The following is a 26,181-nucleotide window of genomic DNA, read 5'->3' as shown; positions in this document are numbered from 1 at the left end:
GACAAAAGATGCTCATTGCTGTACTTGAGTATTAATAAACTAATTCATTTTACTCTCTTTCCCCAAACTACAGAATAATGATGATGAGCAGAGGCTACTGTGAGAACCTAGGAATGCTGCCAGTTCCTATTTCATTTGGATATATCAAAAGGTGAAGCACAGCCTAAGCTTCAAAGCCAACAAAGATGCATTGCCATCTTGCACTACTGCAGAGAGGAGATAACCATGAGGCCATAAAAATTCCATCCCTCTAACGCAGCTAGTTACATACAGAACCACATTACAAACTTTTCCAAAGGTATCTATTGCCATCTGAGAATGTCACATGGCCAAGTAAGTCCAGTGCAGACACAACTCATAGGTCTCACATAGGAATGCACATACTCTCAAGCATCTCCAATTTGGTATATTCCCAGTCTGAGGTTAACACAAGAAAGAGGTGACTGCATGATGGCCTTTTACTCAGATTGATTTCCTCTATCAGCAGGTCTTGCTTTTCAGTTTTCAAAACACCTTTTTGTGCTCCAGCATTGTCACATACTAAACACCCATGCAGTTTCAACATATTGTTATTATCTGCTGATGCACTCAGATCAAAGATCAATATCCCATATAGAACAGCTACTATAAAACCACATTGTCATCAATAAGTGAATTGAAGACCACACAGTGGAAGCAACACTGACACATTGTGACTAAACTGCATATTAATTTAAGGTCTTTCTAAGCACAAAGCTTATGACAGGAAATCTAAGCTATCACAATCTTTTGTTTCCTAAGACAACAGTTCAGTAATAGCATATAATGCTTCAAAAACACTTATACTGGCAAGAATAAAATATTTTCTGAGACATTTCAATGAAATAATTCCATCATAAAATGCTTATAGATACACTTGCCTCCTACCCTTCTATTTGAGCTCACAAAGATAGTAAGGAGGAACACATTTATGTAACCAAAATTATTCTAATTGAGCCTTTTTTCTTCGCATACAAAGAATTAAAAACAACAGTGTTAGGCAGTCCCAGATTTAATAGGTTCCTTGGGACCACATCATTAAGTAAAATGAAAAATCCAAATACAAAAGTTTATTTTTTTCTATGTAATTGACACCCCTTTTGGGAAGTGAACAAAGACACACTGTCAAAAGCAGAAAACTGCACAAAATGTTACCGTTTGTTCCCCATGAATGCAGAGGTATACTTACTCAATGAAAGAAATTCCACTTCTCTCCTGAGAATTCCTCCCTTTAGCTGAATTTTGTGCCAAGTTCACTCAGCTAAAGTTTGGGTTGTGTTAGCATGCCAGATACAAGTTCCTGTAAGGCAGCTCTGTTACTCAGTCAAAAATTAAGTGCCAGGTATATAGTAACTGCAGTGTTACAAGAATTAAAAAGTGCTCATTAACAGACCATTATTGGCCCTTACTTTAAACAGTTCAAGCACTGTTTTTAATTGAAAATACTTGGTACATATTTTTGTCTATTATGCAGGCTAATCATGTGCAATTTCTCCTCCAGTTATGTTTTTGGACATGTTAAGGAATCATAGATTTCTAAATTGCTCTGAAGTGACTTAAGTTCCTTCAGAAGTTTCAGGTTTTAGTGAAGTAATTCTCAGGTGACAAATTCATCAATGTAAGACAAGTATTCTCTAAACTGCAGTCAAAAGAACTTAGGAAGGACAAGGTGACTGATCTACAGGACTAGGGAAGCAGCTTTATATGGGACAGTAAGACAGGAACAGGGATGATCTTAAACCCAGAGGAATATAATTTCAATAAAAAATGAGAGGGGAAGAAGAATAGAAACCATCTCTTTTGAAATAAAGTATTCCTGGTATTGAAATTCCCACTGTTCCAAGTGGATACCTATATTACAGTAGCAGATACCGATACTCTCAAATATCAGAATAAAATATTATTGCAAACTTTACAACTGAACCAGACTTGGGTTCATGTTTTATGAAGAACTGTTAAAGAAAATTTCTGACTTTTGTAAAAAAGTTTCTGTATTTTTTAACAAGAAGATATGCTTTATGAAATGTATAAATACATTTCAGTTTTTCTCTTTTTATCCAAAAATACACTGGAAAGCTTCTTACTAAAACTTAAATGAATTGGAAAGCCTCCAAACAGCTGTTATGTAAAAGTGCTGATCTGTTTTGTTTGGTTTTTTTTTCTTATGAAAATATAATGTATAACTACTCATTTTACATTAAATATTCAACTAATTTTAAACATTAAATAGGGTTTTCGATATATTTTTTGAAACAATCTGATATTAGAGCTATAGCGAAGCCTGCAAAATGAACTATGAGAAACCAGGGCATGCAGTATGTTAGTACACAGTAATTGTGGTAAACCAAAGCATAGCAGCATGTGATCAGATGGACTAGGTATATATAGGCTGCCCTCTAATGCTAGCCAACTGTTTAGAAAAGCTACAGCACAGAGAAAAAAATCTTTTGCTTTTCCAAGATTTTCTTAATTTTTATTGCAATAAAGAATAAAAATAGAAGGTAGAGGAGAAAACTTTCTTTTGTTTGGGTCAAACTCAGTTAAAATTTCATAATCAAAGGAAAAAAAATTGTTTCAAGATGTACAATCAAACCCAAAGAAGTGGTAAGCCATAAATATGTTTAATAGAGCTGTTACAGAATTATATGATCAATTAAAGACTATTGAAAAGTATGCTTACTGTCCTATGAAATAGGCAATCACCAAGAAAAAGAAACCATTGTATCAGATAACATCAATCTATTTTATCTATACAAGATGAAACCAGCAAGCAACGAGACATGAATGAATTGCTGATAAAGCTTATTTTTAAACTCTGACTTGACACAGAATATACTTTGCAATACAAATTCTTAAGTTAATTAATTAAATACAGAACATTCAAACAGGTAAATAATTTCAAGACAGAACTGTCACCACTTATGTTTTAAAACATTTAATGCCTTCATTACAGCAAACCAAAAACAAAGTACTACATAAACGATTAAACCACCACTTATACCAAAGTACTGTTTTGAAGTTTGTAAAAAGAAGCACAGTAATGCCTTTAGAGATTAGTCTTTGTACTTGATACAGAGCATGCAGCAGAACTACCAGCAAACAAAAGCTGGTTTTCTCTAAACACTAATTAGAAACTCAAGAATGCAAGTCATGAGGGCAGGAAGAAAGACAAATCCTTAAGAAAAGTATGGCTTACCAGACAGACGAGTTTAGCTGTGTCTCAAATGCAGCAGAAGTAAGAAATTTCTGTACATGTAGACCTTGTTGATTTAGCCCTTTATGAAAGTTTCTCTCGAGAAATTAATTTAATTCACATGCAAAAGCCTGCAAAAGAAGAGAAAGAGTCTGAGCTGCTGACTGATGTTTTTGTTCTAAGAACATTTGAGCTATTTTCAGCAGCAATGGGCTTGCCTACTATCGAAATGAAAATGCAATACAGAATAAGCAGCCTCCCAACTGAGGCCAAAAAAAATCAGGAAATCCATAGCAAAAAAACTTTGTTCATTGTCCAAATTTTCATTTAAAGAAACAGAAAGCACAGGAAACAATGACTATAGATGAACAAAAAACCACATAAATCTGTTAAAAGGCAATCAGGGACCTTGAAGATTATTACCTTTAGTTCAGAAACTGAACCACCATGGATATTTTCCAATGTGAAAACAACCTTTTGGATCTGGTTATACCTGAACATGTTTTGCCTTGTTTACACAAGGGTTCATCTGAGACAGAAGTTCTTCTATTTGCATTTAAGTCCAACATTCACGGACAGGACAAATCAGTTTGCCAAAACTGAAGCCAGTAGTTTGTTTCTAGTTTGCATTTTAAGTTTTCAGTTTCAGCAATGGTGCTATAATGGAAGCTTAGTGACCTGAAGTCCCTGTCACTCCATTTTTTTCTGTCAGGGCTATTCAGTTACATGATAAATATCTCCCTGCCCTCCTCTGTCACATCGCTAACCAATCAGCTTACCCTCCCAAAATGTAAAAGTACTAGAAAACGGAAAGCATCAATACAAATTAACGACTCTAGGAAATGACCCAAAACATCCTGATGGGTACATAAAAGCTAATTACTTTGCAGTTTAAGACAACACAGATAAAATAAGTCAATGGAAAATCACCACTGCTATTTAATTTTTTGCAGCTCCTTCTGTTGGAGGAAGAAGTTTCCAAGAAATCCCCCTATATAACTTTCCTCTAGATAGCTCAGCAATTCTGACAAGCACAACTTCCATTTGATTCATCAAAAAAACATCTCATACATCATCACACTATTAGGCATTGCCACTGAAAATCTCATTAGTTTTGTTCAAGGAAAAATTATGAGATTTACTCTCTGCTCAAAACCTAAAACAGGCTGGTGTGGCAAGATTACCAAATATTTCAATATCTGTTAAATTTTCAATCAATTCTACTTAAGCACACTCATTTGAGAACATTTTAAAACACTACTGGTCACCTCAATTCCCGTTCTATTTGTGAACAGTAGATATTTAGAAGTTACAGTGACACATGAAACAGGATGCTGAACACACAGGCTATTTAGTAAACTATTAAAAGAGTAAAGCAAAGCTCATTGTTACAAACAAACACAAAAAGCACACTTCTTTTCCTGAAGACTCCCATAAAAATCGTTAGCTATAAAACATTTATAACAATAATGAAAAAGCTGCTGAATGTGAAAATATAGCACAAATTCTTTCTGGGTTAGCTCAAAAGCATCCTTTCCATTTGATCCCAGCTATTTTTAGTGTTATTGCAGTTAAGGGCAGCAACAACAAACCCCACAAACTCTAAATAACAACCTGTTAAATTAATCATTACTGCTGCTTCATTCCAACTGTCTAGTTTAAGACCACCATTTTACTGCAAAACTAGTTCAGAGAAGTTAAAAAGCTCAGTTTATATTTAATTCTAGGTTCATGAACAAAGACATTTAAGGACTCCAATAGCTTAAATTTCAGATAACATGTGAGTTCTAGCCATCTTGAGAGCTATAATGGACAGGTGAAACATTCAGTACAGTTTGCAAATACAATACAGACCTGTATCTATCAGACCACCAGTGTCAGATGCTACGTTACCTTGTTATCCATAATGCTTTCATCTGGTGGTTACAAGCTAAATCAACAAATATCCACATGCCAAATACTAATATGACACAAATACAAAACTAAAAGAATATGTTAAAATAATTATTAGCAGTATCAATTTACCACTGAAATAGAGTAACACAATGCTTTGCAGTGCAGCATTTCTTTTCTGAGGCTTTTTCTCAGAAGGTAGATTTACAATTGGCTGATTCAACATCAGCGCTTAACCCATGTCAGTACCTTGTTTCTTCATGCACTCCCTGCAACTGTATTTGTGTAAATGACTGTTTACCAATTAGTATTTATAGCATTTACATAAGCACTATTTCGGTATATACTAGGATGTGCTTTAACTGCTGGATCAGATTATCTTTATCTACAGGAAACATTAGATGCCAGAGATATCATGTATACCATCTAGGTCTCAAAGAGAAGTATCTCTGTATGCTAATTAGTAAAACAGACAAATATGTCACCACACCAAGATTGTCACCTTATGCTTTTCAGAGACTGACAAAAATCTCTTTCATTTTATGGATATCAGCAACATTAAAATCAAGAATATAATTTCTTTAGTGGCCCACTGCAGTGTGATTTAATCAACTGCTGCTATTAAACAATTCAAACATGACATAAAGGCGTACAGTTCACACTGCTAATGTAGGCACTGGGTGCAGGTCTCCAGGAGCTCCATGACCAGACACTACAGCACAGAGATTCTCATAAACCAGAAGAAAAAATCTTCATAGATAAGAGATACTAAAACTTGTTTAAAATAGTGATAGACAAGAGAGTTGCATACCTGCTTCACTGCACAGGTTCATATAAAGGAAATATCATCTTTTCTACACCTAAACTTTCAAACACAGTTGAGTCACTGAAGCTTCAGATGGAATGGCTGAAGAAGAATCCTCTTTTTGAGAAGTCTCTTGTACATTTCAAGATATGTAGATAAATACTGCACAGTCTGGTGTAATGACTTCTTTTTGCTTGTATTATTCTATCATATATTTTAATAGTAGTGAAATACCTTCTAGGAATATGATAATACGTCTAAATGAATTGCACATTACCTGCCTCAGAAAGAAACAAGGAGTATGGATAAGATTTCTTTCATTTTTTTTTCCAAATAACTATATTTCTTGAATTTAAATGGAACTAGGACAGATAACATTAAATGAATTTAACGTTAGAGAATGGAAGTACAATGCATGCACTCTGCATTTGCAGAAGTCTCTCTTGAGACCACTTCAATCTCTAAAATGACTATTTTGCAGATTACAGAAAAAAAACTATATACAGAAGGAAAGCTATCAATCACGTTTTGTCCTAGACTTCAGCTAGTCTTGCAAATGTCTTAGACATATATGAACTTGAAGAATCTTAGAAATAAGACATGTGCTCACTGAACCTGGTGCCAGGAATGCCTATATTCAAACAAATGCATCATATGCCTATAAAGTCAAAGGATGAAAATGGGTGGGAAAAGATTAACCTACAGCAACATCAATTTAATTTCTAGAGTTCACATAGATGTTAGCATTTAAGGTTTGGCATCATCAAATGAGTTGTAATCAGCTTTCACCTATACTCAGTATGAATATGCTCAGGAATTAAAGGGTGACAATGGTCACAAGTTGGCAAGAACACATACCTGAACAGTTTGTTTACTGAGATTTGGATTAAGGTTCATTAGTCAGCATCTCCTTTAGAACATTTCTGGTCTCTTTCATTCATATCTGACACAATATATTTACAATTATCGTAAGACTACTAAAAGGTTATTTATTGATGGTCAGTTTATACTTTTTCTCCTACTTAAGATATTAGGAATAGTCATTATGTGTTAGCACAGTAAGCCTGGTATAAATTTGCCACCAATAAGAGCATTTTTATTTATAAACTTTTTAAAAAATAATTAAAAAAAGTCAGCTTCTTTCTCCTATTCCTAAATTTCCAGTGCCTTGTAACCATAACGGCTTCTTAAATTCTCACTAGGGCAAATCCATGCACTGATCAAAAGCCATGATAAACTTCCATTAACAACAATAATCAAGACTTGACTGAGGACTAAGAGATAGGAAACGTTTAGGTAGAAGCAGACAGCTGTCTTCTACATCAATAGTTCTTGCTCCTTCCCCTATAATTAAATGCACTTGGCATCTTACCCAGGTTACTGCTAAATACATCTTGATGCCCAATGTTGCCATGCATACCTCAGCTTCATGTTGCAGCTTAAAAGCTGTCATATTAGAACAACAGCACATGTAACAATGACCACAAATGCACATGCAGTTTTCTTTAGTTAGATATGTATAGAAAGGTAGTCTGAAAATTTTCTAGACCATCATATGAAATAGAACTCCTAAAAAATCCTCAATATTAAAACCCCTATATAAACAACAAATTCTGCATTTTGTTCTCTACTACATTTTCATTAGAGCTACACATCAAAAAAGGTGGATCATCTTTGGAAAAATAAGCTGACTTAAGGTTTCAGAACACAGGATTCAACATTTGAAGAAACAATACGTAGACAACCACGTTACTGTGATAGTAACATCTGACACTTTCCTAACTCTAAAGAAAATAATGTTAACTCAATGGTGATTATGTTAAAAGAATTCAAAGATTCTCCTGAAGTGGCTACAAAGTCTTGCTCTTACAACCTATCTGTCCCAGTATCCCTGGCAATAGAGTCAACAGAGCCAAGACATTTCAAGAAGTGGGAAATTGTCTACAAGCCTCAGGGACAATAAACTACAACCTACAGGAATAGTACAAAAGTGACACCCACAACATTTATCCCTGCTTTGTGGCTTCATAATTCCCACATTGAAAATATGGTTGGAGAATTCTCATCTTTAACAAAACTTTCAAAGGAAAGTGAAGTTTGCTGAAGTTCATACACTGGAATTCTTTTCTTTTTATCTTTTATTGTTCTGTTAGCACATTGGTTTTACATCTAAGAAATTCTGTTCTCCAGTATCTTAGTATATCACAAAATAATTCTCCACATTAGAAAACACTGGAGTGCTCCATCCTGACTAAAGAGGGGTTTTCCACCATTTTCTTCAAATGATTAATGGTGAATGGCCCTCATTACTGATATAATTAGGTTAATAATAAACTTACTAAACTTTTCTCTCCAGCTTTGGTATAGGAGTGTTTCATCCCTATACAACGCATTAGAAAACTGGGAAGACCAGAAAGAGGAAGCTTGGGACTGTGGGTTTTTTTTGACTTATGTTTCTCAGAAAGCACCTAAGAGCCAGCCAAGAGTTATCAGGCAATTTCTGATCCAGCAGTGTATCTAAGCAGCCTTCTGAATTTATCACAGGAGTGTCTTACTGATAACTCATGCATTTGAAACACATGGATCAAGAGATCACATACAAAGAATCATGCTCTCACTTTATTAGCATGAACTGGTCTTTGTGCAAAATGGCAGATGGTCGATGAAGAGTTGACTCTGCTGTTGTTCTCCAGAACAGCAGACCTGCATTCTCTTTAAAAAGTCACCAACTGTCTTTAGCTATATTTAGTTCTCATTTTTGACTTTGCAATTATGTAAGACTGAAATAACTAGCCAGGGGTGGTTTTTTTGTGAAGGACATTTTGCAAATAAGCAGCAATGCTATAATTTTTAGTATGTTTAATAACACCATTATATCATATAGAATCCATTAAAAATTATAATGCCTTTAACTGAGCAGCAAATAAATACCTTAAAACATAGCGATAGTCTCGACCTTGAAGTGAAATCCCATGCATTTAAAAAATGCCTACTATTGAAAGCATATTACCTAAATATTTAGAACCTCATAATCATCTATTACAATCAATTCCAATACTTAAACCAATTCCATATAAATGGCAACAAACTATGTAAGTGCTCTAATAATGATGTGAAAAGTGGCTACAGTCACTGTAGCTATCACTCTGAAACTAGATCAAGAGGATAACATGCCTGCCTATTTTGCTAGTAAAACTAACTTCCTCTGTTCCGAGAGTAAACAGTTAAAAATGTACTGGGAAATAAATATGAAAAGGCCTTTTCAGGAAATGGGGAACAGAAGCTTATTGTTAATCTCCCTCCTGATACACACCGCTAGCCCATTGTTTCGAGATCTTTGTACAAGGTTATTTGTCTTTTATGCCCATTTCCTACTTGAATATGTTCAACTACTTTGTAAGACTATGGGGTTTTTTGCAAGGGTACTGGGGGCATCACAGATATATAAACAAGCTAGGACTCAACCTGCAACACTCATTGTGACTTACCAACTCATATGACAGGGTCTTTTAAACCCAAATCCAAAATGAAAATTTTTAAAATACGTATTTTACATATGCCCAAATTTCTAAGCATCTGTATGATTTTTAACAGTAAAGTTACCCAAAATTCTTCTCCTGAACCAAGCAAGAAATGTCTCACCTTCAGCACAGTGAAACCACTATGCTTACAGGTGTCCTTTACAAACTTGTGAGGGACAAATATCCATAAGATTTTCTCAGGTTATTTTCACTCTTTATAAAAACATGGAAGATGCTATAACCCCACCAGATTTTATTTTTAAAAACCCTGTACTGATGGATGTTAAAACATCTGCCACGGATACGGAAAACCTGGATTAAACCTCCAGAAGGATTTACAGTCCCATCTCCCACTTCCGTGACAAAGAATACTAAGTGTCATGCTATTGTCTGGTTTTTTGAGGACACTGGACCATCTTTCATAGAGTAATCACATACTTCATGAGGCTCACAGAGCTCTCTCTTTAGTTTAATAAATGAAATTTACCAAGGGAAAAGGAAAACTTAAGCAATTGCCTCTCCTCCAGTTACTCTGAAATATTTACACCCAAAGAATATACTCTGAGATATTAACACCTTCCCAGAGTTATCCATGGATAAAACTGTGCTCCCTTCTCAAGGTTCCAGGGCCATGCATGCTCCTGTGTGCTGCTGTCACTCTCAATGCTGGCCAGTCCACGTGAAGAAAAAGAGATCCACAGAAGAAACACAAGTCCCAATTCCTTCCTTCCGCTTCACAAAGATTTATGTTACAGAGCACATAAGGCCTAATGCCATTCTGCTTTTTCTTAACCCACCAGATTATGGCCAGGCCAGCTTTACACCTCCGCACTCTGTATTGAGCTTCTATTCCAATTACCATGACTAAATCCACAAACGAATTTAGGCTTCGCAATAATTAACACAATGGTGTTCTGCCAATTTCCTAAGCTGGCAATTTAGTAATGAAAAAATAAGGGACCTATATAAAAAACAGTCCTTAGCTTTATCAATCTAGTAATTTTAACATTTTCTGCTACTTATAGTATAGAGGATAGGGAACAACAGACCTAACTGGAGCTTTCAGGTACTGAACCCTAGGGTGGAGAGAATAGTAAGTATCACCTCAAATGAGTACAAAACCTCTCACTAGAAGTCAAACAACAGTGTAGAGAACCATCTTTGCTTAAATATTCCTTTAGTCAGTTTATTGATTTTACTACTGTGATCCACCTAACTGATAACACAACCTAAGCAACTGTGCTAAGCCTTGAAGGCATCCAGTTATGTGTAGATAAGTTTTCAGCATTTTAGAATACAAAACAATACTGTCAGAGTCTAATATTTTTCTGATATCTTCCCCCCCAAGAGTCTGATCTCAAAGGCAATATCTGGTTTTCAGGACAACCCAACATTTGTATTTGGGTTTCCCACCTCTAATGGCAACACAGGGTAAATATTGACATCATAAAAAGAGCTGAAGTAAGACATAAGCTCATGGAGATACAATTGCTTTGGCAAACTCCTTGTTTGCTGCTCACAGTTTCACATCATAATGACAGTTCTCAGTCCTTCAGGGTGCAAAGAAGAATTATTTGAAGAGCTCAGGTACACGCCACCAGCAGAATCAAGCTACTTGCAGCTATGCTGCCTCCACCTTTGTCCACCTTCATGTTGCTTAGCACTGAGAAAAGGTGCTGCCAAATTGCCTGAGCCTACCAAGCCAGCTCCTGCTCCTACAAGGATTCAACTAATACTGGCACCAAAACCTGAGAGAAGGGCTACAAGTAATGTAAGAACAGTAGAAAGCAGAGTTACTGCATCCATCAGCACCAGGTGCTGAAGCAGATCCATTATATAACCAGTATCCTAACCAAGGCCATGGGCATCATGAACACTTACTTGATGCACACAATGACATAGTTGAATGTATCACTGGAAAAGCATGCCATCTGGCACATCACAAGAAATCCTTGACCGTCAGTTCCTGAGAGGGGGAGTTTGCCACTCCTATGACCTTCCCAAGCGTTCCATGCCTAAGGACATGAAGGTTAATTGACAAACATAGCAGCTCCAAGACCTAAAATGTGCTTTTGCTTTGGGGGTACTGATGAACGAAAAACTAGACATGAGTTGGCATTGTGTGCTTGCAGCCTAGAAAGCCAACCCTTATCCTGGGCTGCATCAAAAGGAGCATGATCAGCAGGTTAATGGAGGTGATTCTGTACCTCTACTCTACTCTGGTGCTTTTACCACATACTCTCAGGCCTTCACATGAGTTGTTTCTCTAAACCGCTTCTGAAGAGATTTTTGATGGGATAGAAGTGATAGGCTCATTATTCATGAAGGGTGTGAAAAGAGATGGAGAGCTGGCTACAAACCAAGCCCTATCAGCTTGCAGGAAGTCACAAACTATTCTGACTTTCGATGCTACTTAGAAGCAGCAGACAATTTGAGTCAGCTCTCCTATGATCCCTTCTATAATCAAAGAGAAGGGATCTCCAGGTCACCTTGTTCAACACGAAAATCAACAGTAAATGTATCATTCCTGACAGAAAATTGATGAGTCTGTCACGACATTTGATCAGTCTGTTTCAAAAGGCATCCAACAGGAAAGATATCCCAACTTATGCAGATACTCCAGTAGTAATCCTTAGCATTTTTCTACCTCCGAACAAATTGTCCTTTCCTGTAATTTAAGTGTGAAATGCAGTAGTTCAGGTGATTTAGATATACACAATCAAGCTCAAATTCCAAACACACACAGCAAGTCAAAGCAGAACTAGAGCAGCCCAACTGCCAGGCTACACCTTTATATCACATTGCATACAGCACAGCAAGTTTGAGGGCCTGCAGGTAGTCATAGATATCAGTAAGGCTTAGCCAATAGATTATACCAAAGAAAGCAATATGACTTAAAGAAAGTACTATATTAAACTGGGACTCCAATCAAAAAACTTACAGATTTAGAAATCACGTTATTCAAGAGTAGAGCTGAATTACTGCCATGGACCACACCACATATATTCCACTGCCCCAATCAGCTCACTGGGCACAGTAAAGCTGTATCTCACCCTCATAATTCCAATAAGCTAGAAGTGGTCTGTCAAGTTTATGGTTTCATGCTATTGCAAGCACTGACTGCAGATCCAAAGTTAGGCCTACACACAAAGACAATAGATAAATTACAGCATGAACTGATTTCTGAGAGAAGTTCAAAAGCTTTAAGACTGCAAGAGCCAAAATGGAAAACCCAAGGCATCAGTGTGATCAGTATCAGTGTATATCTTAGCTAGAAACATTAAGGTTCTCAAGGTTTTATGAAATAAAGCATGATGCCAAAAATTGGCTTTAACAGGTATTGTTGATGATTCCCAGAGAGACGCAGACAGGAGCTGCCTCATTTTTTCTTTCCCTCTCACACATCAGTAGATAAATTTAAGGACCCAACCTGTAAGGTCATATGCAGTTGGTCAGAGAAGTGTCAACACTACAAGAAAGTTACATGCCATAGAGAACTTGCAACTGAAATTTTGGATTTGAAAATCTTGACACCCCAACTGCAGTATTACTGGAACTGATAATTTTCAGAAAATCCAAATAGAGACAGTTATTACTCTGAGGACATGTAAGTTACATAATTATGTAAAGAAAGAACATGATATAGCAGGAGGAAGCTGTTACGTGAGGTTTTGCTTTGTTTCGTTTGTTTGTTTGTGATGGTAAATCACCTAGGCAAATTTCTTTTCTGTAATATGACGTATCATCATCAACAGGAAGTTCCTAGAGCAGAAAACTGATCTCTTCCTGTTCTTCACACTAGTAGCTTGGAAGAAAAGGAGGACTTGGTTTCTAGGACGTTCTTTAGCTTCCAAAGCTGAAGTTATAGCATGCTGCCAAAACGCCCCATTGGATACTCTATAGCCACTCAGAGATAGGCCATTAGAAGAAAGGCTCAGCAAATCAGCGCTGAGCTTCTGTTTGTTTTGTCTTCTTGTTAACAGAAGTACATTGTCATGTAGTCATTTATCCTGTATTGCTTCAGCTAAGTGAAAATGAGAGCTCTTCCACCGTTTTTGTTTGCCATTTGTGTTCTCCACAGCACCATTAATTGCAGAGCCCGCTATTAGTCTGAAACACTTGTTTGAGTTGTATTCATGCTTTCCTTAGCTGGGGAAAGCCAAGCTGATGTTTGTGGTGTTTAATGCAACACAGGATGTTACAATTGTGTTGCCAGTTAATTGCTCTGTGTTGCCTTATCTGGTAGGCCAAAACTAATTTTTCAGCTAATGGAACTTGATCCTCGTTTAAGTGGCAAGTACAGCGATGAGAAGAGCAAAGTTGTCGTGGGTGACATTACTTAGGATTTTTAGAAATTTCCTAGTTCTCCTCTGTCAGTACACTTTCACTGCTGATCAGTGAACATCATTAATTACTGAAGAATCCAAAACTGCAGCCTTGTTTTCCACCAAAGATTTTCTCTCTGAACAGATAAATTCTTCCACAAGGAAGATAATCTACAGACACAATTCTAACATAAGACTTCCTTTCCATCTCCACTTCTGGTAGCCAGTATGACTACACACATTTTTTTATGAGATGCAGCGTATACCTAAGAAAATCAGGCCTTTTAAGGGATCCCAATTCTTGTAACAAACTAGAAAGGTGGAGAGAAAAGTCCTTGAAAATATTCTCAAACAGCAACAAACAAAGATTGGAACAATAAATGACTATACATTTTTTGCACATTGGGCAGAGGAAGGAGAACCTGTGTGCATACCAAAACCTAAATCCAGGGCAATTGAAGTTACACAAAAGAAGACTTGAAGAGAAGAAATTAAAACATCACAGTGACATTCAGGGATTTCTTAAGACACATGAGAACTGGAAGCTAAAGGTAATATAATCTGAAGTAGTTATTCTATTTTGTATCCAAGTTTTTCACTTATTAGGTAGTTTCCTCTCTTTGAAAAATAAACATATGGAAAGGCGGATTTCCCTTCCTAGAAATTGTTTACCTCCTCAGAATATTTTACATCCTCTGCTTTTCAAATTCATCCTCCTATTAATAATAACAGTTCAAAAGACCCTTTTTTGCCCTCAAGGTTGTTCAATTTTTCATCAGTTTGATGTAATTACTGTTCCAAACAGAAATTCTCAATTCTAACCCTTAGACAAAGATCACTACAAGCAACAACAGACTAACAAACGTTAAGAAAACTGAAGGATGAAATCAGTGACTTGTGGTATCCTCTTTTTCTAAAATGTCTTTGAAAGCTTTACATATATCGAAAACCAAAATTGAGACACTGAAAGATAACTTTTCTCTACAGAATTTATACAGGATAGTTAATCCCATGGTTTTCTATTTTACTTCCTGAAAGAGAAGGTAGAGGTAAAAAAATTGTCAAATTACAGCTTTGTACATAAAAACATCAAAAGTAGACATCAGATATATTTTAGTAGTTTAATTATTACAAATTTAGAGTCCAAAACACATTAAATCATTCGTCTGTTTGTGTCACCTTGCCTTCCGCTATGAACCCACTGACTTAAAATTTAAGCTCATGTACATTTGATGCCTATAGCCATTAAACAAATTGCTCATAGGAACATCAGAAAAGAATTTAAGGGGTTTTTTTTAAGTCTTTGCATTCTGATGAGCAGGGTGAAAAGAAATTATATATGACTGACCGTTTTCTGAAGACTAGAGTTTAAACCAGAGTACAACAATGAGAGGGTCGGGGGAGGGGGAATCACTAATAATTCTCTGTAGTGTCAGCACAGCTTTTGCTTATTCATAATAAAATCAGCTAATGAGAGATGGTTGGCATGAACTAGAAAGATCAAAGTTCAAACTGTCCCTGAGTAGTTCAAACCATTTTAATAGTGCTTTTAAAAAAAGAAATAGCATTGAAATATAAACAAAACAAACCTCTATGCTGTTACGTGATCCACACCTAGAGAAGTCAATACACACAATATTTTTATGATTCAATATTGAAATTTGCTGCCTTTGAAATGACTACACAATATCACTATTTCCTGATTCCTCCTCTTCATCAAGGTAAGGTGACTCCTTACCTTGATTTTGATGGTGACATTTCAAACTTCCAGGTGTCTCTGATACAGACAGAACAGAGAGTTAGATGATGAAACACCAAAACAAATTTACCTCAATTTGCAAATCTGGTTAGCATTTGTAGGATCCCAGTTTCAAATGCACAGTATAATTTGAAAGTAACTTCTGAAGTTCATCAAGTTTTGAAAGGCAGAACTATTTATCTATCAGAACATCCCAAAAATATGGTGTGTATATAAACATGTAAAGACATTTCCAATAATAAATATACTGTAAATAAGTTAGCAGATTCATTCAAGATGCTGTCAACCTTTTCAGCACAGATCTTGTTAATGATAGTAAGACTTAAATGCCTATGCAAACGATAATAATAACAAAATCATTTCTTTCAAGCGATACAGACACTAGTGCAAAACTGGTTTCATCTTTTATTTAAATCTTTCCAATATTCTTCAAAAGGAATTTACAGGCATTTTGGACTAAATCTAAAACTAGAACAGTAAAAAGCTGGATGCTAAGGCCTTTCCAGTGGCACACAAATTTACTGTAACTATTTTTAATGAATTCATGGAGGATTCCTACCTTTGCCTTTCAAGGGAGAAAACAGATCAACGAAAGGTTCCAAAAATACCAGAAAATAATAATTTCACTTGTAAGCTTTATTGTGCTAAACTTAGAATTTTTTTCAATGTTTGTTCAAAGAAATAAGTTCCTTTTTCAGAATGTATCTTTTTAAAGAATACTGTATACACCCAGGTCTGAGGAAAGTCACAGAAGAACAACTACCTTGAAAGTCATGACCTTGCTTATAAAAGTCGTACTCAGGCTAGATTGTTACAAGCCCAAACTTGAATCATCATTTCAGTACTTGCAGCAGGAATTCTCATAATTCAGGTTTATGAGAAACAAGAAATTAGATCTCACAGTTTTGAAAAGCTAAGGGTAAAAAATTAAAATTGTATACTGTACCCACCAAAAACAGTAGGGGCCTCAGAGTATAGTTCCAAACTTATCCCTAGAAAAGTTCATTAAGAAAACTACTTGCTTTTGGGCAAAGAAAAGCGAAAAATCCTTTTAGCTCTTTCAAAAAGTCCTCAGTAAAAACTATCTGACATGTCAACACTAGGTATTGAATGTAAAACTTTCACAGCATTATCTGCAGTTAGTAGTTCAGAAAAAACACACTTTTAATGAACATAAAGAGAAGCTGTTCCTAAACACACTGGAAGATAAAGTCCATAGAAGTCTATGTACAATTTATACAATATGGAAGATGATAGGACTACACTGATTTGACAGGACTGCCCACAGGAAAGCTTGCAATGTAATAAAGCCACTCCAAGCTTCCAGCTCAGGTGATAATTTGAAATGCACTGAGAAATGGACAATTTCCATAATAGCTCTGCAGTTCTAATCCATATGTATATAAAGCAAAACACACAAGATATCCCACCAACATTCTAACTGGAAAAAATTGGCCCAGTCAAAACAACTTATTACAAAACCAAAGGACAGAAACTAGAGAACTGTCAACAAATATACAAACATAGCAGAGGTAGAAGATCACTCAATGTAAATAGCAGTTTTATAGATTGTTTGAGGTACTAGAGTCAGACAACCAACCCTCCTACAATGGCCAGCTAAACTGAGTACCACAGCCTCTTCTTTAATGAAGTGTTACACTTCCTACCAAGCTACCCTACTGCCTGACTCCTATCCTCAGAAATTCATTATTCCATTGCTGGTGGAGGACAGCTAGAGTGAATTCCATTTCCATAACAGGTGGACACATAACTGTCTAATTGAAACCATGGGCCAAACTTCTAACACTTCACCTAAAGTGTTTATGAAGAACCAAGACTCAACTATTTGCATCTCCCAAGAACTAAACACAAAACAAAGAATAAAACCACATAAGGAGATCAATTTGTTTTCAAATCTGCAAAGTTCAGTTGGAACTCCTAAGTGTCCATATGAAGACTAAAAAACAATTAAAAAATTAAAACTGTGGGTTGCCCTGGCACATTGTGTATAGGTAAGAAATCTGACTAGAATGTAAATACGACCTTTTCTTTTTTCTTTCTTTATAAAAAACGCACAAAACCCCTTGGATACTCAAACGTGAATTTTTCAAGGACCTGGCTCATGTTTCTTCATACTTTTCCCCCTTTGCTCTCCTAAGCACGTGTTGTAGCTTTTCCTGAGAGAACTGACTTCTCCACAGCATTTTTGATGTCTGATTAGCAATTTTTTTTTGGTCCCCCATCAGGAATGCTAGCTATTGTTTAGGCCTCTTGTCAGCACACAATTTAACTCCACTGTCTGAGCCCACAGTTTTAAGTAATGTGCATTCTGATCTACGCAAAATGCACCCCATGAGATCAGTCTAATTTTGTTTTTCTTTGAAGCCACTGTGCTTGTCTCTACCCCAGAATAGAGGTCCTGTCTCCCCTTGCAACTCCCAAAACTCTCAACACAACTGTAGACAGGATCTGCTCAAATGTTCCCACATAATCATTCACAAGAAGCAGTAGACTTTTATTACAAGAACACTTCCCAAGTTCATCTACAAAGCTACTATTTGCTTCTTCCTCAGACATCTTTTAAATTTTCATTTCTGCTACAGGAAATGAGGAAACCACTGGTAAGATAGTCGAGCAGTGGACAAAGCCACCTGTTAATAAACCTGTTCTTCAGTTTACCTTTACATCAAGCATGTCCATCTTTTATGTACAGAAACCATTGCAAAGTGAACTTGACTCCAATCCTCTCTCCGCGTGGCAATTCTCTAATATTGATAAAAACAATTACTTAAACACAAGAGTTTCCTTTCAAATAGCAATTCAGATGACAGTCTTTTTATCCATTCATTAGGAAATAATTCATCTGCCATTTCTCTTCTCCTGGCTAATGGCACAGAGAAAGAATGCCAGAAATGAAAGTGGAATGTGAAACACCTACTTGCTGTTGTACTTTTTGTAGTCTTTTAGTCAAACTGATACGTTTGTTTTTTATCTAAGCAGTAACTGATTTTAGAGAATTATGTTTAGGATAATTACACCACTAAATATTGCAAAAAGTAAACAAATTCACACCTGGATAAATTTAGCATAACATCTCTGCAATTATTATTACATTGCTCCTAAGAAAAGTCCTGCCTCAAGCTGCAAGGCATCCTCCTACTGTTTCACTATAGTATGTGTTGAATACAACAGGTGCAGGCATCCAAACAATTTTTGTAGATTTTGCAGTCCTGACAAAGTGGGTTCTGAATCTGGACTTTACTCAAGACCATAAATCAGTCATCTGTGAATCAAATGTCACTGGCAAAAGCATGTGAACGTGTAAATCTACAGCTATGCAAATAAGGAATTAAAAACCTCTCTCCTGTACTTGTTTAAAAGTAGAATGATAATCTCCAAGGCTCAGATTACATGATCCGTATCTGTAAAGTGACCCTTACAGAAAAGGTCTCTTAAAAGACTTGAATTTGCCCGATTATCTGCATGTATGTCAAAACAAAGCCTTTGGTTTGGTCTTTATTCTACTGTCAAACCTGTCAGCCTCTCTCTTCACTCTCATACAGTAGCACTTCATTTGATTAGCCTCTTTTATATTTTACTTTTTCAAAATAAACCAGTTGATTGCATCAGTTACACTGAAATAATTATTTCCTCCAGATTCCTAACAAATATAGATTTTTCCAAAAGAAAAACTGTGTAATTACCATGAATTTAATTATCTGGGAGAATGTCACTGCTTAGAGTTCCCAGAACTCTAAGCAGTGACATTCATTAGAAATTCACTAGAAATTAAATTAAATTTGTGCTGGAGACTGCTGGGTTCTGTCATAATTTGCTTATTAAAATACTCAAACTGCATAACTGGATAGAAGGAGCAGTGTGATGTACATGATCAATATATGAATTAAATTATACATGCCGAGTATGTATGATGCAACGTATGCATTGGCACCCCTTCGGGCTTCTACTCCTTGCTTGTCTCTAAAATCTTTCCTATTGTTTGTCTTACTATTAGTAGGAAAATCTTACTATTAGTAGGAAAAAACCCAGTGCTGGTACCTAAATCAGACAATAACTGCTTAAGATTTTAAGAAGTGCAAAGCACCAAATCCACAGAAATCAGTAGTGTGACCTCTATATTCAAAAGGGAATTATTTATTACATACTTCATCTAGGCCAATCACTAGAGCTTAAGATTGCCTCAAAAGCTACAGTCTCATTTGAAATTCAAACCTTCCACAGGTGTCTCCTGATGTTTAAAAACAGCAGTTGAAATACCAAGCCAAAGCTTGGGCCATCTAATTCATTAACCCATTCCTTATGAAGCCCAGGACCGCTGCTTCATCAGAGAGAGCAAAACATACCGTGCTAGAGATTTACTAAATAACCTTTCTGAAATACTGCTCTTCATAATTCTCACCTATCAATAACCACCTCATACCAATTATTTACTCTCACTTATTTACCATAGTCCAAGGTGCTAAAAAAGCTCATATTATCTGCTCAACAGAATAGAGAATTTTAAGTTCTCAAAGTAATACAAAATTCAGGGAGAAACAGGCATTTAATACCTTACAAATGTCATTTTGCACCTGCTTGAAAACTTGATGCCAATGATATCTTGATTTTAGATCACATTTACATTTACAAAAATGAAAATATTTTTGGTTTTATAACTGTGTCTCATTTTTTGTTACTAAGAGAAAACGAACATTCAAAACCAGACAGCATTCAAAGCATGCAATTTAGCTGCCTACCCCATGCTTTGTCCATTGCTTGAATCACTACTTCTTCCTTGTGGTCACTTCAAATAGTGAAAATACTGTTGATATGCACAGAGACCCTCTGCAGTAACATGTAATTTCTGGTTCATACATTTTTCAGACATCAGAATTGATCCAGATAACTGAATCATGGACGGCCTTCCCACCCCACCATTTGCTAAAACTAAACTTTGACAAATATTAACTTTCAGGAAGTCAATCCCATTGATAGATTTCTTAGATGGCTTTCTTAGACTTGGCAGCACTTCTTGATAGGCTTTCTTAGACTTGGTAGCACTCAAGGTACGCTATGGTGCTGAAGCTTTACATTCAGGCTACAGTTAATTCAGAGTCCTCAGACAACCCAGCATCATGCTGAAAAGAACACTCTGTGGATGTCATCCTCCTGACATTGCTCTCACCCCTTCTCAGCATGGGCTACACTGTCCAACCCTAAGCCTCTTAGGAACCACCTTTCAATCTTGCTGTAGTTGAACTGGGACATCACCTATTGACACTGCTCAGGAAAATAAACTAAAAATTCAGTAATGAACCAGACCTGTTGCTTTTAAAATACTTGAAAAAAACAAAAAGATCCTTCCACCTACTTTGACCTTCATCCACAACTGCTGATTTCTCATTAGCATAACTGTTGATCCTATAAACAAATGCAACCTTCAGAAATCAATGCATTTTACTGTTTTTATAAATCTCGATGAATTTGACTTTCAGCCATGAGAATTACAGTTACTGATTCAATTTCCATTTGGTTTGATGACGCATCCCTGACTATTTTTTGGGTCCTGAAGAAGCAAAAGAATAAACCCACTATGTTTGCAGACAAATTTAATCAGCCAACGCTGCTAAACTAGGGATAGCTTCAGTTAGTCGTAAAACAGTTCAGTTGTGCACTGCTTTAACACTTGTACATAAAATGCAAGACAAGTACCCTAAAAGGAAGTAAAGCTTTCATTATTCTATATCTCATTATTATTTAAAAGCTATTTTCTGAAAAGGTTAATGAAAAAGTTTACTATATAGTTTGATCATAGTAAAGATTGAGAGGAAGAATTTTTGCTTTTCCTGTCATTTTTATTTTTTCCCACCATCCTTTGAGACTCAGGATCTTCAGCATCACTTCTTAAAAAAGTGCACTATGCTACTCAAGTTACTTAAGAACACAGAACCACATCTGTGCTATTCAACCCCCTGATGATGGTTGGTGAGGTTTTTAAGGGTGGATGAGTCAGAACACTATCTGTATTCAGTACAGAAAACTAAAAAAAATCTATCTATTTAGGGAAAGAAGTTAGAAATAACAGAAGAAAAGGGTCTGCCTTTGGAATTTCCTACTTCACAGCAGCATTAGCTCTAATGTATCACTCTTATGGAACAATACATCTGAACTGAAAAATACATTTCATGCTTCAAAAACACTGAAAGCAGGAGTAGATCTAAAATTTGGTCATCCAGCATGCCTTTACTCAAAGATACATGCTGCCCTTTTAAGTACTTACTTTTCTCCCTTTTCCCTCCCATACATGAAGTTTTCCATTACATCAGTGCCTTTGAAAGTCTTTTTAGCTTTTGTTTTAGACCTAGAATGTTAAGAAGCTTCATAATTTCAGAAAGGCCAGCTTTTGTCAAAACATTTTCATGTTTGCCAGACTGTTTGAAGAAAAATGAACACAGAGTATCTATGGTACTGTCATCTCTCAAATAGGAAGTTAAACACTACATACAACAGTAGAAAAAGAAAGGTCAAACTGGCAGCAGTAACATGCTTAATGTAATATGAAATAATGACATGGGAAAGGATTGATATCACAGTAGTAGGACACAACACCAAAGTATATGTTTATAAAATATACAAAGTTTACAAACAAGCAGAAATTGAAAACGTCTATTTCTATGTTTGTGCAGACAACCTCACTGGAGCAGAAATACTGTTCCAACGTCACACATGATGCAGTTTGTGCACTCCAGATGCAACCTCATAATTGATGCATTATATTCAATACCCGATCCTTGCAGTACAGAAGTGACATTCAGCCATTCCACAGTGTAACATCATACAGTGTACCCTAATTCGATACCTGAGTGTCTTCCCTGGGCACATACTATCTGTATGCTTGTTCACAGGTTGCTTGTATATGTAAGCATGAGAATAGTCCATAGGCTGTGGGCAGATAAAGGTTACTGTGCTCCATGCACCCCATGGCTGACTGATTCTTATCACTGTTTGCTTAAAGATAATTATTTTAAACAAACGACATACAAAAAAAGCTACTACACTTGATTCTACCTTCTTTCATCATCTTAGTCTCTTATTTCTATTACTATTTGCACCTGCTACTATGATACTGCATTTAAGAATTCATCGGCTTGCTCTTGCTTTGTTAGTATCCTATTTAATAGTGATACATGGACCCAGAGTCACCTTCTAAGGTCATCTGTCAAAAAAAATATTTGAAGTGACTGTAATTTTAAAGCATGACAGCTGATGTTATATACATCTCTGCTGACCAAGAGAGAGTCTGCCTTTGCATAACCTGAAGGCTTTCAAATAATGTATAATCATCTCTTGACAGAAACCATGGTTGCACTGAAACCTGTAAAACTTCTAGACTTAACAGGAACTCCATACTACCATTTCTAATGCAAAAATACCCAATTTGTCTTATGTCATATTATTGTCAAGGTCTTCTTGTAAACCTTCTGTTTATAAGTACACTTCAATTCATCATTATATGAAAAATGTCCCTCTCACTGCATGTCCCCTTGATTTCTACATCAGTGACCCAGTTCTAGGCCTTTATATCTTACATCATGTGGAATTAGTTCATAACTTAGTTCTGTTTCTTACCTCTAACTCATTTAAATTCTTCCTCTGCACCAGATTCTATTGCAGCACCTTCATGTCCATTACTGACAGTCACTGATTTGATTTACAAATAGCTCTGAGGGGATCAGATGTTGACAAAGAGACAGTAAGGAAAGAGAGGGAAGCTGGGAACTGATATGAGAAAAACAACAAAAGGAGAAAAGCAGAATGGAAAGAGTACAGAATATTGGTTTGAGTAACAGAGACTAACAGGATGCACCTAATGGGTGCCCACTGTTTAGTGATTAGTCATACCTAGTCCTCACTTGTTTTCGTAACACCTTAAATTTCTTCATAGTGAGATTATGTCCACCTTGTCCACCTTGAAGTGATCCTTCACTTTTTGCATACTGTTTTATCCACGTTCTTTTATTGTTGTAACAAAAGCTGTCTATTTCTTTGTTTAAGGCTTACCAACATCTTAAATACTAGCTCTGCTTGTTTATAATTTTCATCGTAATTACAGACTCAATCATAAATATTCATATAGTACCACACTGCAAATGCATATTCCACTTTATAGAACACAGATAAAGGCACCTCTCTAAATGACTTACTGTGTGACCCCTACCCAGAAGTATAGAAAAAGAAGTTGGGGTATGCATTCACCAAAAACCAAAATCCTGGAATGATTCAAGTAAGATGGAGCTTTCCTAATAGAAAAAATGCATAGTAGCAATCCAATTCTTTACTGCAATGTCTCATTTGGAGGATTGTTGCTGAACATGCTTGTTCAAGTGCCTTTGCAGGATATATACGGAAACAACACATTGGAATTTGGCTCCTAGTTAACACAGCACTGGTTACTAATTTAACTATAAAGATACCAGACTTCAAATTCTTGATTTTATGCCCACTCAACTGTCCAAACAAATGGCTCATTTCACTGTGATTTAAATCCACATAATTATTAAAGAAGACTTAAAACCAAAATATCATCCCATTTTCTACAGATGGAAGGTGAATCAGAAAATTTGTTTCAGTTATCAGAATAATTTAATGCATTTCAGTACTAGTTAATTCAGAAATTGCATTACTGCATAAGAATACAGTTGGTAATTTGGAAAATGCTACTTTAATAGAAACATTAGTCTGGAGGGATTGCGGTTTTATTGACCTAGGTCTACCTAGAGTTTTCACCTCTAAAGCAGATGTGTTGTGATTAATAACTATTCAGAACAATTAATTTTGCATTGAAAAGCTACAGCACTAACAGAGGTGCCTATTAGAAGACCCCTCCCTCCCATTACATTTGTCTTAGTCTACTGCGGGTAGAGAAAATAAAAACACTATCTCAGAATCACTGATTGTTCAATAAAAGTTTAACCGTCTTGTGCTATTAATGTGCTGGTGCTCCATGTGGAGTGCTCGTTTCCTTCCTTTTACTGAACGCCAAACGGAGGGACACAATGGGTGTGTTGTGCTCTGTCTAGCACGGTACGTGCGATATCTTTAAAAAGGAGGTGTGAGCCAGCTATAATACCACTGCTCTTAACAGCACAAGTACCACAGACTAATCAACCCCAGCACTGGGGCATGCAGTCCATTGAAAGCTGGTGAAAAAGCTGCTTTTTATTATGACCTACATACTGCACAGCAGCAGTTGGACAATTTAAATCTAACACTGAGGCTGAACACAATGCATGGAATCCACTAATGATGAACTCAGCGATGTACAGCTTTTCGAACATGCTCACGGGTTCTATGATATTTTATTTCACCCATGCTATCCTGACGGTAAAAAGCACAATGAAAATCCTAACCAAAAAAAAAAAAAAAAAATCCTTGCCTTTTAGTGCAGGCATAAAATTTTATCAACTACTGGAAACATCCTTCTGAATCAGCAACCATATGGAACACACCACATCGAAACACATAAGGAAAACGCAGTCAGATCAATGAATTCAGCAACCACTCCGAACCAGCCACTGACCAAAGCCAACCTCTCCACGCACAGATACCTAGAGGAGCATATTTCTCGCATGAAGTTGCGCTCAGCTGTGTCTCACAGAACCGCACTCAGGCGTACCTCTCTCTCTCCCCGCAGCCGAGGCGCACAGCGGCTCCCTGTTGTGCAGGAGTCCAGCGGCAGCAGCTCCCACGCCAACCTGCCGAGGCGCAGCGCGGAGCCCGCAGGGCAGCCCGGCCGAGCCCTCGCACACCTGCTCCTCGGCAGCGCCCGGCCCCGGCCAGCCGCGCACCAGAGCGGCGGGAGGAAGGGCGACACCCTTCTCCGGGATCCCCGGCTCCCGCTCCGAGCAGCAGCTAGCGAGCTGCCGAGACGGCACTGCAGAGGAGCCTTGCCTTTACAAGACAAAACCCCGCTCCGCTGCCTGACAGCAGATATGCAGCATTATCGCCCCGCATTCCACCTCCTCCCATCAGCGGCGGGAGCGGCAGCCGCCAGTCTGTCAAAATGGCAGCTCGCGGGCCCGCCGGGTCGCCGGAATTACTCACTCATATGCCCGGCTTCTGCTGCGTCCCCCGACGGGATTTTTGTTTATTCCCCGGTACGGCACAGCATAATATGTCACATTGTTTTCCATAAGCAAAATGGCTGGTCCCCTCGGCACCGCCGCAGAGCGCTCATTGGGCTCCCCCGGCTTGCCGGAGCCATGGCAACAGCCAACAGCCGCCCGGCCCGGCCCTGCCCGGCCCTGCCCGGCCCGCGGCCCCGGCACCGCGCCCGCCCAGGCACCGCCGCGCCCCGGCCCCCGCCGCAGCCTGAGCCCCCCGCTGCCCCTTGTCGTGCGGCACTGGCCACAGCGGGCACAGCGAAAAGGCCGGGGCAGCGATGGAGCACCGCTGCAAGCCACCCGGCCCGGAGGTTGCAAATTACCGTGCGAACGCGCTCAGGGAAGCTCTTCCGATGCAACCAAATTTGAGCGCCGAAATTATTTGACAGGGCGCAGCATAAGCACTCAGGGTAAATAATCGTCTTTATTTAGGAAGTAACCATCGGGGATAAGCGTTGCACAGCCGTCAGCTGGTTTTCCAACAACAAAGCCCAAGCCCCCACT

At 37.4% G+C, this 26,181-nt stretch overlaps 1 protein-coding gene across 30 annotated transcripts in view; it reads right to left on the bottom strand.

The window, feature by feature from the left end:
* Positions 1–25,750, bottom strand: part of SORBS2 (sorbin and SH3 domain containing 2) — a 155,189-nt gene extending 129,439 nt beyond the window's left edge. For 24 of the 30 annotated variants that reach the window (XM_050337895.1, XM_050337900.1, XM_050337892.1 and 21 more), the window contains exons 1-2: positions 25,619–25,750; positions 3,215–3,342 (exon numbers count right to left, since the gene is read on the bottom strand). The gene's annotated coding sequence lies outside the window, so the exon portion shown is untranslated. Of the gene's footprint in view, positions 1–3,214; positions 3,343–25,190; positions 25,564–25,618 lie in introns of those variants that run through there. The other 6 variants (XM_050337917.1, XM_050337918.1, XM_050337922.1 and 3 more) reach the window with 3 other exon arrangements.
* Positions 25,751–26,181: the final 431 nt, after the last annotated feature.

Source organism: Myiozetetes cayanensis, unplaced genomic scaffold (assembly GCF_022539395.1).
Source record: "Myiozetetes cayanensis isolate MyiCay16 unplaced genomic scaffold, myiCay2020 scf7, whole genome shotgun sequence".
NCBI classification, from domain to species: domain Eukaryota; kingdom Metazoa; phylum Chordata; class Aves; order Passeriformes; family Tyrannidae; genus Myiozetetes; species Myiozetetes cayanensis.
The sequence above is the reverse complement of the archived record's forward strand: the minus strand, read 5'-3'. Positions and strand labels throughout refer to the sequence as shown.